General features: G+C 45.4%; 1 protein-coding gene across 1 annotated transcript in view; it reads right to left on the reverse strand.

Annotated features, from left to right (window-relative positions):
• ANK2 (ankyrin 2) overlaps positions 1-13,936 on the reverse strand; it is a 561,730-nt gene that overhangs the window by 521,245 nt on the left and 26,549 nt on the right. The window lies entirely within an intron of this gene.

Genomic DNA, 13,936 nt, shown 5'->3' on the forward strand with positions numbered 1-13,936 from the left:
GGAAATGTGGCTCCATAGAGTTCAGCCACCAGCATGAGTCAAGAACATTCCAGCCGAAGGTTTTCCAAGACTCAAGACGGTAACCAGGAGCCTTCTAAGGAATCCAATGATCCAATGAGGAACTCCAAACGTAGCAAGTAGCTTTAATCAATCTCAGAAAAGCAGCAGACCAATAAAATTCTGATTACAAAGTACACAGCTCCACACAGGATAGACTGATTCAGTGTATGGTTTCTTTGCCTTACTGAATCAAGCAAAAGTTAAAGAGATTGACTGATTTGGGGTCAAAATTTGTTATTTTGTTTTAATTATTGCTAAGATGTTCTGATGCAATTTGGAAGTGGGAGCTATCATGGGTGGGAAAACTTTGTGGCCCGAGGTCCGTGGGGAAACTGCATGCAGGGCCATGAATGTAGGGCTGGGGCAAGGGATTGGGGTGTGGGAGGGAGTGCAGGATGTGGTGCGGTGTGCAGGAAGGGGCTCAGGGCAGGGGGTTGGGGTGCAGGGTGCTGGAGGGGTTCAGGGTGCGGGCTCCAGCCTGGCGCCACTTACCTGGAGCAGCTCCGGGGTGGCAGTGGCATGCAGCGGGGCTAAAACAGGCTCCCTGCCTGCCCTGGCCCCACGCCGCTCCTGGAAGTGGATGGCACCACATCCCTGCGGCCCCTCCCCTGCGGGTACCTTCCCCCCAAGCTCCCATTGGCCGTGGTTCTCTGTTCCCAGCCAATGGGAGCTGCAGAGGGCGGTGCCGGGAGGCAAGGGCAGTGCACAGAGACCTCCCCCCAGGGGCCGCAGGGACGTGGTGCCAGCCACTTCTAGCAGCGGCACGGTGCCCGTGTGCCATGGGGGTGGCAATCATGCGGGCCAGATCCAAAGCCCTGATGGGCGAGATCTAGCCCTCACCCCTGAGATATCATGTTATGTTACCCTACGAAGTGATAAGAAATAGAAAAAGGACATTTTATACCAGTTCACTGCAGTCCTGCTTTTTCCCAGAACTCCAGAAGTTGATTCATATCACTTAGGATTACACTGAATCTTCACTCCTACACACATCTCATTGGAGGGAAGTTCTGGATTTTAAGAACTCCACATTTTCTGAAGGTTTCAAGTGCCACTGCCTGTAAAGATCTTCATAAAAACTAGAATTTTACTTTTCCTCTTGGGCTAGTGGTGATGAGGGAGGGAGGGGGAGTTTTCTGGGACAGGAATCAGCAGATGCTGAAGCCATGCAGTAAAGATGGAGGGAAAGGTTATAGCATCTGCAGCTTGTGCTTGTTTTCCATTTCCTATAGTTTTTAAAGCACTCTGCTCAGCTTATTAAGGGCTAAACTGTATTTTGTAATATGAGCTTCTTATTAGTGTACTAATAATAAAAAAACAAATATCGCTATCCAGAACACTGTGTGTTCTGGATCCTTTAATGAGATTGTCCTTGATGGAAGATATGAAGACATTTATTTCCTGTCAGCCTGACTCACACTAATGGACTATCAAACTGCAGTTTTTTCCATTTGCTCTTAAAGACTTGTTGCAATGGAGATGGGTGCTTAGTGCACAGCAATGCCATCTTCTGGCATGGTTCCTGTGAGAAAGGGAACATGCTGAATGCAATTAAAAGAAAGCTCCTTTTCTGTGAAAACAGAAACTTGAGCTACACAATAAATCTTAGATTTTCCCCTTTCCACTACACATACTACTGGACTGTGATTGTTCAAGGGATTGAATTAAAATAGAGAGGGAGCACACACAGTGAACTGGAACAGCAAACTCACTCACGCAGCTCTTACTGATCTATTTAGCGTGTCTCTAAGCGTGGAGACTGCGGATGATTCATACATAAACACTCACAAACAAATCACTGGGGTGAAATTCTTGCTGACATGGATGCCCTCCACACCAGGTACGGTTCACAATGGGGGCAGGGCAGGAGCTTAGGGTGGAGGACAGGGCAGCTGAGCGGAACGATCACTGCACACGTCTGTGCACTGTGGAAGTGGTCTCTGCATCAGCAAACATGCTTGACATGTCTAGTTTTTAAATTTAATACACACTTATTTAATATGAAGAATTTGTGTTTCCAGAAAAAAAAAAGAGAGAAAAAGAAAAAGCAATGTGGGAGAACATATCACAGTCACATAATTTAAATAAAGCACTAGAAGCTTGCAGTTAATGCCAACAATTCTGTCCCCTATCCCCATATGCCCTGTCCATTTGGAGGTAGCAGACTTACTAAGGGGTGCTATGGATCTGAACGCTGCACTGAACAGGGCCTCTAGATTTGGCAGTGATGTGCTGCCCAGGTTGCATCCAGGATTTGCAAGGCCCACCCTGCACTACACCTCGGAGTGCTCAAGAGTATAGACTAGTAACAATGAATGTGGAACTTGTCAGTTCTTAAAGTGCAGTTCTACACTGAAAAGTAACTCCAGAAAACATGGTGTCATGGGATTCCATGTTTATTTTATTTCAGTGATTTTTGTACTGAATGATAATCTGATCTTTTACAAAGATACTAATCCTGCAAACTCAGCCTGAGCTCAGCGAGTCTCGGTTCTTTTCTATTCACACCTCATCACCAGTAATGATGATTCCACAGGCTTGGATCCTGGACATGTTCAAATTGCAACCCCCACCACCTACCTCTGCCTCCACTCCCCACCCCCACCCCAGTTCTTGTAGACCACAGCAATCAGTTTTGTACTGTCCTTGCTGCTGGCTGGCTGTGCAGTTACAGGCTTGTAACAGAGAGAGAGCTATTCAGTGTCGCCAGCTCCTGTGATTTTATCATGAATATCATGAGTGCTTGTCTCAAAGCCTGAGCTGCTGGAATCACATTACCTAAGAATCTCAGCTTTCATTAAAAAAGCAAGTTTCTAGCCCTCATGGCTGAGGAGAAACACATGAAAACAAGAAGCTATAAAAGTCGGAAAAGAGAAGACAAATAATTACAATAACAATATTTTCAAAATCAAATGATTTTTGAATGCACAGGGTTAGCAATACTGTTCACGGTACTGCTGGAAGTCCTAGGTCCCCCCAATGCCAACAATTACACCTATCCATCCGAAATTGTGTGTGATACTGAGCAATGACAGTTGGATGGTCTGATGCTGGTGCAATATGCAGGGCCAAGATTGAGTATGGAGAGCAAGAGGAGATGTAGTAGTTACGTCATAATGCACAAGTCAGGCCTAGTGAAAGCATTCCAAAACCATCTCTCTACCCTCTAAAGATTTGGGCTCCAGTAATGCTCCTTTGCAAATGGCCAGTGCTTCCCTCCCATAGAACTGTGGCATGCTAACCCCTTCTGAATCCCAAATCTTCTTGTTTGGGCTCCCATGATTGGTGCTCATAGATGTTCAGAGGTTTTGTTTAATTTATTTAATTTACATACATCTCTCAGATCAAAAAAGTTCCATTGCCACAGGCAAGATGGTGCCCTGTCGCAGACAGTTATGTCCCATGAGGCTGTAACCTGGGAGAAACTCACTTGCCATTTTAAGCACTTAAAGGGTTATCAGAAACAGGAGGAAATTAAAAAAAAAAAATCAGTTTCCCCTCAAACAAATCATTTAAAGTAGGATTGCTTCCGTAATTTGAATGACAACATGATTCACATCTGGAGGCACCCTCTCTGTGTTCCTGTCTAACTGAAATCCATTGCTTAGTTGTCTGCTGCATGAACATGGAGATAAAGCAGTTTATATTTACTGAATGAAAGTTCTTCAGAGCTCAGTGTTTTGGGCAGTAGTGGAAGGCAAGGGTGAACAAACGGCCTATTTAAATGAAAGTAATGAAAAAAACACAAAGTAAGTGCAGGTCCAAAACTATACTGGACTCAGTCCTGCAGCCCTTAGGCACATAAAACTCCAGCTGACCTCAGTACAGTTAGACACCCTAAGGGCTGCAGGATAGGGCCCATAATATGGAATGTTTCCCACCACTCCAGTGGGAGTTCTTTACTTATTGTTGAAAGGTTCATAGTAGCTCTTACTATATAATGCGTCTCATTCCATTTTATTAAGTGCTAACTGAACTAAAAAGTTAGGGTGTGATTATGGCAGTTGGGTGCATTATCTGGGGTACAGCTGGGTGTATAATTAACTAACAATTTTTTCAATTAATTACACCTCATTTTCTGTTCACAAATTGTCTGTCAGTGATCACAATTACCATTTGATCATTAGTTCCTCAAATAATTCTAGGTCTGTAGTCTTTTATGAATAGTTTATCATCAATATTCTGGACTGGAAGTCTAAAGTTTGGGGGAGGGGTTATTAGACCCCACAGGTCACATGCTATATTCCTGTCTTCTCATTAGATCAGATAATTCTTACAGTCATGTTTCCTGTAGAAAAACTAGGCACCAGAGAGAGATGACGCTGCTTCCCAGAAGCCGCCTGAGGTCAGCGCCGCCCAGAGCATAGGCGGCAGGTTTGTATAATTTTTGGTGGGGCCCAAAATGGTGGTGCCCCCCCCCACTCCCGCCCTGTAAGCCAATATAAAATGAAGCTACAAGGCGTCAGTGCCACAACATTACAAGGTTGGAGAAGGGGTAGGGGGTTCCAGGGGCCAGTCAAGGGACAAGGAGCAGGGGGGGTTGGATGGGGCAGAGGTTCGGAGGGGCAGTCAGGGGACAGGCAGCAATTGGATAGGCATGGGAGTCTAGGAGGTTTATCAGGGGACAGGTAGGGGGTGGGGTCCTGGCGGGAAGTTGGGTGGGGTCTCAGGAGGGGGCAGTTGGGGACAAGGAGAAGGGAGGCTTAGATAGGGGCTGGGGTCCCAAGGGGCACTTAGGGGCTGTTGTCTCGGGAGTGGGTAACGGGGGACAAGGACCAGTGGTGCTTAGATAGGGGGTGGGGGTCCTGGGGGGCAGTTGGGGCAGGGGTCTGGGGAGGGGGCAATCAGCGGCCAGGGGCTGGGATTCAAAGGGCTCTGAGCTGCTGGCAGCCGCTGGGAGCCCTGAGCCCTTTAAATCCCAGCCGCCGCGGCTGGGATTCAAAGGGCTCTGGGCTCTCTGCCCCTGCGGGCAGCCCAGAGCCCTCCGATTCCCAGCCGCGGCTGAGATTTAAAGGGCTCTGGGCTCCCCGCGGTTGCAGGCAGCCCAGAGCCCTCTGATTCCCGGCTGCGGCTGGGATTTAAAGGGCTCTGGGCTCCCCGCGGTTGCAGGCAGCCCAGAGCCCTCTGATTCCCGGCCGCGGCTGGGATTTAAAGGGCTCTGGGCTCCCCGCAGCAGCGGGCAGCCCAAAGCCCTCTGATTCCCAGCCGCGGCTGGGATTTAAAGGGCTCTGGGCTCCCCGCGGTTGCAGGCAGCCCAGAGCCCTCTGATTCCCGGCTGCGGCTGGGATTTAAAAGGCTCTGGGCTCCCCGCCGCAGCGGGCAGCCCAGAGCCCTCTGATTCCCAGCCGCGGCTGGGATTTAAAAGGCTCTGGGCTCACCGCCGCAGCAGGCAGCCCAGAGCCCTCTGATTCCCTGCCGCGGCTGGGATTTAAAAGGCTCTGGGCTCCCCGCAGCAGCGGGCAGCCCAGAGCTCTCTGATTCCCAGCCGCGGCTGGAATTTAAAGGGGCGAAACCTAGCTCCAAATATTGGTGGAGCAGAGCCCCTGATTTTGAATATTCCTGGGGCTTTAGCTCCACGAGCCCATATAAGTTGGCGCCCATGGCCCAGAGCCTGCACCCCTCACCCCTCCCGCACCCCAACCCCTTGCCCTGACCCCCCTCCTGAACTCTGAACCCCTTGGCCCCAACCCAGAACCCCCTCCTGCACCCCACACGCCTCATCCCCAGCCCCACCCCAGAGCCTGCATCCCCAACCAGAGCCTTCACCCCCTTCCACACCCCAACCCCCTGCCCCAGTTTGGAGTCCCCTCCTGCACCCTGAACCCCTCATTTCTGGCCCCACCCCAGAGCCCACACCCCAGAGCCCATACCCCCTCCCACGCTCCGACCCAGAGCCCATACTCTTTCCCACTCCCCAACCCCCTGCCTCGACCCAGAGCCCCCTCTCAGACTTCAAACCCCTTGGCCCCAGCCCCCAACCCGGAACCTTCTCCTGCATCCCAAGCCCCTCACCCCTCCCGCACCCAACCCCCCTGCCCGGTGAAAATGAGTGAGTGATCAAAGGAGGGAGGGGGATGGAGAAGGGGTGCGGCCTTGGGGAAGGGGTGTTCGATTTTCTGCAATTAGAAAGTTGGCAACCCAACTAATAGCTGAGACACTATTTTAATATCTCAGGATCATTTTCAGAGTGGTCTGCTTATAATAGGTTTAGATGGTTTCAAATGGACTCCCATATCAGTGCACTAAATAGGAAAGTGTGTAGTAATTGTAAGTAAATCAGATTTAAAAGCATTTAGGGCCAGATGCACAAATAACGCAGCTCAGAAGCAGAACGTACTTTTTCCTTCTGAAAAGTTAAGCTCTTCAGAGACTGCCTCACTGCATGGACAAAACTAATCTTATCCATATGCCAGAGGGTTCCTCATGCAACAGAGCTGCTTATCTAACAATAGACCATTCCTTTGTATATTAAAAGATTTGGCGATGTCATGGAACATAGAATCTATTATGAATTAGTGCATGTGTACACTGCATGGCTGAAATTTAAATTAAAAACTGTGCCTTATCTAAGTACATACATTGCTAGGTTTGACCTAGCTGAATTATATGACTTCTTCTCGATGTTCATGCATCTGATAGAAGCACTTGATCAGACCTCTGCTGCAGTGTTCAAATGACTCATGAGGCAGCCAATAATTCAAATGAGGTAATCTTGGGATGACAATCCAAGAGCTCTGTCCCACACTGCATGCACGGATTGTCATCATGCCCTTAACAGTGTTTTGACAATGTAGTCAAGCAGTGTCTATGAGAAGTGACTTTTTAAAACCATTTTTGATCATTAAAAAAATCAATCATCCATTAACCTTCTATGTTCTTCTGTACTCAAAGCTTTAAAGAATCAGGCTTCCACTGTTGCATCCTTAATTAGAAATGTCCTATCTGGAGCTTGCATTTCAGTTAGCAGCTGACAGACCTCCTGCTCTTTCTTCACTTACCAGAGCTGGTTTTGACATTCAGTATATTCAAACTTCTGTTTGGCACAGAGGATCGAGAGCAGCTGAGCACAGTGGCTGTCAGGTACAACAGAGCATTACTGTGCATCTCTTATTTCACAGGTTAGTCCTTCTGCCTGACAGAAAATCATGACTGATGACAACTTCATATCAAATCTAGAGGCAAACTGTTATTCGCTTTTTTCTTAAACAGCTACTACTCCACCAATATCCACCAGTATCTTTAAAAATAGATTCTACTTTTTGCATTCTCTATTGTTTGTAGTACACTTTAAGAAGCTTCAAAGTGAAAATGGTTTTCTCACCATTTTATCTTGCATTATTTTTCCCAGTTGGAAAATACTAAGGATTAAACTAAGGCAAAGCTAACTTCATCTGTAATCTAGAGTGGCAGGTCCCTCTCTGCTAATGGCCTGCACCTGCAGGTTCTATTCACTGCCGTTGTTGGTTCTGATCCCATCACTTTGGATCAGATTCCTTTTAATATGTTTTAAGAGGAAGATTTTCAAAAGCTTCTAAGAAATGTAGGAGTACAAGCTCTACTGACATTCCAGTAGGATTTATGCATCTGTCTCTCTTCGGTGCTTTTGAAAAACTCCCTCTAAAGTCCTGGCTCTTTCACTAGTGAGCTAATCTTAATCTGAACACCTATCTCCCAGGCTCAAAGCCTTGCACAGCAACACTCTGCCCCCCTATTCCTGGGAATGGTGGATTTCCAAAAGGAAACCCAACAACCAATAAGTATTTCCAATCCAGAAAACATTCACTCCATTTTAAAGTACATCAGAATGTACTTAACAGCTTCCCCTTTAAATCTTTTTTTTTTCTTTGCTCTTGGTGGTTCTGTACTTTAAACTCATGTCTTGTCAGGACTCATCATTTACCTATTCACAAAATCTTCCACTTCTTCCCTAAAAACAACGGAAAGGAACCATAAGAATATGAATCATACCAGAACCATTAATCATCATTATCCCACTCCTCCTCACTTAGGTCATCTGTGGTTTTCCAAACCAATATCTTCAGTGCTAAAGAGCATGAACCTCTATTGCTTGAGCTAAAAGAGGTGTAACTCCCTTAGCTGTGATCTGGAAGTAGACTGATATCCTCATATACATCAGTCATTAAGGGCAAATCAAGACCCACATTTTGCTAGTGGGGATTACAATTATTTTGTCCAGTCTGTCTCTCCTGTCATCAACAAAACTTATTTTATTTTTTCTCCAACTAATTAGTGTGCAAGTTTATATAGCCTTTTAATAATTTAAAAATTGGCAGAGACTCTTCTAATACATTCGACAGGTGCCAACAAGCCTTCCCACTTAATCTGAATTTGGGGTGTGATCTTGATTGTTTCTATAGATTTTGTTCTAAATAGGCCCACATGTTTAGAATTAAACAATATAAGTCCCCATTTACTGTTTGCTAGAATGGTCTCTCAACATTACTTTAATTACACCACCTCTGGTTTATTATTTTATTGTGGAAACAATGAAGATAGCTAGGGAAAGGGCTGTCCGAGGTAGTCAAGGGCCTAAAAGAAACCACTTAATGAAAAGTTAATCCTAACTATCTGATAGCAAAGGGGCTGCTACAGAGTTCCTGACTGCCATTCTGATCTGAAATAATTCAAGTGGGGGGAGGGGGAAGATTTACAAAAAGCTCTTACAGATTTTTTTTCAACCTCACTTTGATCCTTCTCCTATTGGACAGTATGCATTTAAGAATACTCTTTCCTAAAATAAGGACTATGGGGTCACACAAATCCACCACCGACAATCATTAACAGAAGCGGAGTGGTGATATAAATTATGTTCAATATTTAAATATGTATTGTCCAAGGAGGAATCAATATGGTTCTAGTGAGTAATTTAGGAAATCATAGACCATAATAGGCAAAATTTAGTGTCAATGATAAAATACACTGAAAGCCTCAATTAATAATCTTAAAAGCTATAATGGAAGGGAGGACAATGGTGAAGTTTTTATCTTGTTTTAAGTGATTTGTGAACCTCAAAAAGTTTCAGAGGTTTGATTCAGATAACCATACAAAACTTCAAACATGTATTCAAAGAGTATCTGCACTCCTCTGGGATGATGAGGCAAAGAAAATTTCTAGAACTCTATGGTTTTCCCAAGATAAAAAAAAAATCCCACTAAAATTGCCTCTCTGAGCAATTTAATACATAAAATGTTGACCTCATCTGAAACCTGGAAGTGCAGAGTTGCTTGATAATGGATGAGTAAGTAGAAAAGTTAACCAAATTCAAAGATTAATTCATATTTTGGGAAAGGGTTCATTTCCTTTCTGCAGCATAAGGCCCATTTGTGAAGTCATTGCTCAGGCTAAACGCCAGGACCAGATTGTGATGTCCTTGCTTGTGCTGAAGAGGACTATTTGAGGAGAAAAGTGGTACTAAGTATGAGGAAAGGTATTAAAATCTGGCCCTTAGTAAAGAAGATAGTTTGTCCTGAGGATGGACTTCAGAAATGGATCTATATTTAGAGATGATTGAAAATGTACTTACAACTTTTTCCTGCAGTAGAAAATGCCTTTTTGATCAAAATGAAAATGTCTATCAAAAATTTCAGTAGAAAATTTTAATTTTTAGATGAAAAATTTTGGAATGAAACATTTTGATTTTTTTTTCAGTAAACAATTTTATTTCATTTCAGTGGGGAGGGGGGGAAATACTTCTTTCACATTTGTATTCTCTCCACCCCCACTGGCTTGCTTTTTCCAGAGGAAAAAAGTGAAACAGTGATAGAAAGTGTTTATTTTCTTATCTCAACAAAACTTTTAATCAACCCCCACCAAAATCATGCAAAAAATAAAACCAAATGATAAATGTTCATTTATTTCAAATAAAAATGTTTAATAAATTATACTGATTTTTCCCCATCAGCTGTGTCTATATTCCTTACCATTCTGCTCCTAAATCCATTCTAACAAGGCTATCAAAAAATCTTATCAGATCACATTTATTTTTAGCTTCGGAAGTAACACATCGTAGAGAAATTCCTTTTTCTCTCATTCCAAAAACATTGATGGAGGAATATAAAAATAAAACTACATAGTGTGTTTTAACAAGGTGAAAAGCATTCTTAATATCATGTGTTTTTCTTTGCTCACAATCTGAAATATTTCCAAGTCAGAATCTTTGATTTGTCAAGCTAGAAATCAAATATGCATCAGGGACGAAGGATCCCTTCTCTATATAAAAATGTTTAATGTATTTTTTAATCTGATCATCATTTCCTAGGGCCCTACCATCCTCTATGCTTGCTGACAAGAACCGAAATCAGAAAACCTGCTCCTTTGGCCAAATTTCTGTAGTTTTGGGGGCAGTAAAGTATTAGCTGAGACAATATAACATTATTCTCTGTCCAATTCAATAGAAGTCCCTACACACATTGTGGGACAGAGTATGTGTGTATCTGGCCAGGCTAGTAAGAGTTGATGAACCCGGGAAGCTATTTGCAGTCACTTTTTTAATATGCAGCACTAAATTTACAGACACAATAACATTACCACCACTAGAAGGAGCTCTTATACTAAGCTAAGGCACCAGGGTTCTCAAGACTATGGTCAGTGGCAGGGCCGGCTCCAGCTTTTCTGCCGCCAGAAGCGGCGGAAAAAAAAAAAAAGCCAATCGGCGGCAGCTCAATCGCGCTGCTTGATTCTTCGGCGGTGGGTTCTTCGCTCCCTCTCTTCCTCTTCAGCGGCACTTCAGTGGCAGCTCAAAGAGGAAGAGAGGGACTGAGGGATCCGCTGCCAAATTCCTGCCGAAGACCCGGACATGCTGCTCCGATACCGGACGGAGTGCAGCCTCTTTGTATTGGCCGTCCCAAGCACCTGCTTCCTTAGCCTGGAGCCGGCCCTGGTCAGTGGACCTTTGGTGGACTGGAGAGCTGGCTGGTAATATCAAAAGGAGACTGTGTAAATAACTTTTGTTTAAAAAGAACAAAGCACTAAAGACAGCTAAACACAAATACTTTCCTAATATTACCATGCCATGGAAGCAATTGCTGATATTGTCACTAGTGTTATGGGAGGAGAGGTGGTGGACAAGGTCATCAATAGGCGAGAATATGCCCATAAGTAGGTCCCTACCAAATTCACAGGCATGAAAAAAGCATCACAGACCGTGAAAATCTGTTTTCCCCTCCTGAAATCTTGTCTTTTGCATGCTTTTACCCTATACTAAACAGCTAGCAATGCCCCTCTGCCATGTACATTGGCCAAACCGGACAGTCTCTATGCAAAGGAATAAATAGACACAAATCAGACGTTAAGAATTATAACATTCAAAAACCAGTCGAAGAACACTTCAACCTTGCTGGTCACTGAATTACAGACCTAAAAGTCGCAATTCTCCAAGAAATGTCAAAAATAGTCTCCAATGAGAAACTGCAGAATTTGAATTTGTTAGTCTCTAAGGTGCCACAAGTACTCCTAGTTCTCTTTGCTGATACAGACTAACACGGCTACCATTCTGAAACCTATTTAATATGAGAAGGGGATGGCAGAATCAAGCCCGTTGTCACTAACTCCCACAGGAACATTCCCATACATATGCCAGGATAATGCCACAGCTATCTCTTAGGCTTTGTCTACACTGGCAAGTGAATGACAAAACTTTTGCCATTCAGAGATGTTAAAAAAATCTCACACACACACACACCCCCAAAAGACAAAAGTAGTGTGAACAGCACTTTGTCAGCAGGAGCGCTCTCACCTAGCCGCTGATTACGCACAGCCAGACACCAGGGCGATTAGAAGAGCACACCAGGAAGCGGTGCGCATTAGAGAAGCTTTGAAAACCAGTTTCATCACTGGCCAGGGTACAGTGTGACTGTTGTGTTTGCTTCTCCTTGATGAACCCACCCCCCTTGATTGACTCATTCCCTGTAAGCCACCTCGCCCCCTTCGATCACAGCTTGCTTTCTAAGGAAATAAAGTCACTTTCGTTTAAAAATCATGTATTCTTTATTACTTAATTATAAAAAGAGGGAGAGAACTGACAAGGTAGCCCGGGTGGGGTTTGGGAGGAGAATAGTAGGGAAGGAAAAGGCCACTAAAAAAATTTCATAATAATGAGAGCCTTTTGGTTGGGCTGTCCACTGGGGTGGAGTGGGCAGGTGCACGGAGCCTACCCCCACGAGTTCTTACTCGTCTGGTGGGTGAGGAGACTAAGGAACATGGTGAGGGGGGAGGGTGGTTATACAGGGGCTGCAGCGGCACACTGTGATCCTGCTGCCGTTCCTGAAGCTCCACCATACGCCGGAGCATGTCATTTTGATCACGCAGCAGCCCCAAAGTTGCATCCTGCCACTGCTGATCTTCCTGCCGCCACCTCTCATCTCGAGCATCTCTCCTGTCCTCACGTTTGTCCCTCCTGTCCTCACGTTCGTCCCTCCTGTCACTGGCATCTTTCCTGTACTTTGCTACCACGTCCTTCCACTCATTCAGATGAGCTCTTTCATTGCAGGTCACTTCCATCATTTCCGAAAACATTTCTTCTCGCGTCTTTTTTTTCCGCCGCCTTATCTGAGATAGCCTTCGGGATGGAGTAGGGAGGCTTGAAAAATTTGCAGCTGCATGAGGGGGGAAAAAAGGGAGAGAAGTATTTTAAAAGATACATTTTAGAGAACAATGGTCATACTCTTTCACGGTGAACAACACTATTCACCTTACATAGCACATGTGTCTTCACTACAAGGTCACATTTTGCATCTTAATATTGAGTGCCTGCAGCTTTGGTGTTACCGTTGAGTGCTGCTTCTTTCCTGTTAACGTGCAGCAGCAGAAACCACCCCGTGGCTGGCATCAAGGAAGATCACTGCTAAACACCCCCCTTCCCCCCCCCCAACCGCGTGGCTGGTAGCAGGAAAGATCCCTGCTAGCCAAACGCGGAAAAGCTCAGCGCCAATCATGCCTCCCCCTTCCCCCCGCTTGGCTACCTGCAGGGAAGGATTTCTTTTAAGGCACAAGCAAACAGCCCAGTAGGAATGGCCATCTCTGTCCCCTTACTTAAATTCCTGAATTTCAACAAGGTTACCATGAACGATATCACTCTCCTGAGGATAACACAGCGAGATAAAGAACGGATGTTGCTTGAATGCCAGCAATCACCGGGACCATATGCAGCTAGGCTTTGTCATGCAGTGATACCAGATTACTTGCTACATGCATGGCGTGGTCAAGTGTCCTACCATGGAGGACGGAATAAAGCAGCACTGCCCAGAAACCTTCTGCAAAGGCTTTTGGAGTACCTCCAGGAGAGCTTCATGGAGATGTCCCTGGAGGATTTCCGCTCCATCCCCAGACATGTTAACAGACTTTTCCAGTAACTGTACTGGCCGCGAATGCATCCCAAGTCCTCAGGGCAAATTAATCATTAAAAAACGCTTGCTTTTAAACCATGTCTTATATTTACAAGGTACACTCACCAGAGGTCCCTTCCATGGCTTCATTGTCTGGGACAGTTGCTTGGGAGGGTAATTCCATCAGGGTGAGAAAAAGCTCCTGGCTGTTGGGGAGAATGGAGTGCTGTGTGCTTTCTACAAGCTCGTCCTCCTCTTCCTCCTCATCTTCCCCGTCCGCAGAATCCTCAGCCATGGCTGCGATTACCACCCCCACCTTGGAATCCACGGACGGGGTGGGGTAGTGGTGGCGGACCCCCCTAGAAGTGCATGCAGCTCAGCATAGAAGCGGCATGTTTTTGGCCCTGCCCCGGACTTTCCGTTTGCTTCTTTGGTTTTCTGGTAGGCTTGTCTGAGCTCCTTAACTTTCACACGGCACTGTACTGAGTCCCTGGTGTGGCCTCTCTGCATCATAGCCTTGGAAATTTTTTCAA

The sequence above is a fragment of the Mauremys reevesii genome, linkage group 5 (assembly GCF_016161935.1).
Source record: "Mauremys reevesii isolate NIE-2019 linkage group 5, ASM1616193v1, whole genome shotgun sequence".
Lineage (NCBI taxonomy): Eukaryota > Metazoa > Chordata > Testudines > Geoemydidae > Mauremys > Mauremys reevesii.